We start from the raw sequence: 1103 nt of genomic DNA on the forward strand, positions 1-1103 counted from the left end.
CCAACCCGGCCGCTACGCTCACCTGTGCGGCTCCGTGCGGGCCAGGGGCTGGGGGGGGGGGGGCCCGCAGCACTCTGCCGCCGCAGCTGCCGCCGCTGGGGCCTTGCATTCGGGGCCGCCAGGTCCGGGCCTGCACCAATCCCGGGCGGGCTGGGCTAGGAAACAGGGCGCGAGCGCGCGCGGCCTTCTCCCCCTCCCCCCCTGCCTCGCGCCCAACCCTGCCGCGGCGGCCACACGTCACTTGGCTCTGGAGCGTGCCTTGGAGTTGCACGCATGCGCGCCAGGGGATGCTGAAGCCGCTGCCCTTACTCTGCCCTCAGCTAAAGGGAGGGGGGAGGTGGAGGGAGCAAAGTTAAAAGTGGGCAGGGAGCGCGGGCGGGAGCCTTGAGCTCTGGGCGGGACAAGCAGGGGATGTAGCGGCCGCTGGGCAGGGAGCAGAAAGCAGAGCAGCACATCAGGGTAGAGGGATCGTTTGTCTTAATGGGGTGCGGGACCCCTGGGGACTGCTAGTAGCGCCGGTGCTGGTAGGAAGGTTCCGGGCACCAAACACCGCATCCGCAATGGAACTACGGAGTTTGAATCGTGCTAGAGCTACCTGGATACAGGGGTTCCTGCCAGGTGTGTTTCAAAACCTGCCTGGTTTCTTGCCAAGATGCCTGCCCAGTTCTGTGGCAGCCTGCCTGGTCGAGTGCCTCCCAGACCTCCACAGAGCTGCAGAATGGGAGAGAGCATTTCTTTGTGCAGTTTCAGTTTTCTACCATTTCCTTCCCAATTGGAACAAAACAACATTTGAAATAAAAACTTCCATGAAACAAAATCATCTTTCTTCACTTCGGGCTAGTTGTTAGCTTCATTGTGACTACAAATAGAAACAAGCACAAACAGCAGTATGTCCGTTGCCAGCCATGGCTGTCATCTAGCAACAGTAATCCTTATGGCCGACTGGGCAAGCAATCCTGCTCAGGTGTCCTTTTTGGGGGAAAATATGGTACTGTTCCTAGTTCTTACTGCCACCCCACTTGGCATAATTAAGGTTATGTGACTGCAAGTTAGGTATAAATCCACAGTTTTACAGTATGTGTGAGAGAGCAATCTAGTTACAA

The 1103-nt window shown here is 57.7% G+C and overlaps 1 protein-coding gene across 2 annotated transcripts in view; it reads right to left on the minus strand.

Annotated features, from left to right (window-relative positions):
* The window catches only part of ZNF711 (zinc finger protein 711), a 62295-nt gene extending 62073 nt beyond the window's left edge, over positions 1-222 (minus strand). For both annotated transcript variants that reach the window (XM_019521380.1, XM_019521379.1), the window contains exon 1: positions 23-222. The gene's annotated coding sequence lies outside the window, so the exon portion shown is untranslated. The remainder of the gene's footprint in view (positions 1-22) is intronic.
* Between the last annotated feature and the right edge of the window lie 881 nt (positions 223-1103).

This window comes from Gavialis gangeticus, unplaced genomic scaffold (assembly GCF_001723915.1).
Source record: "Gavialis gangeticus isolate Ggan-Ray unplaced genomic scaffold, GavGan_comp1, whole genome shotgun sequence".
Taxonomy (NCBI): domain Eukaryota; kingdom Metazoa; phylum Chordata; order Crocodylia; family Gavialidae; genus Gavialis; species Gavialis gangeticus.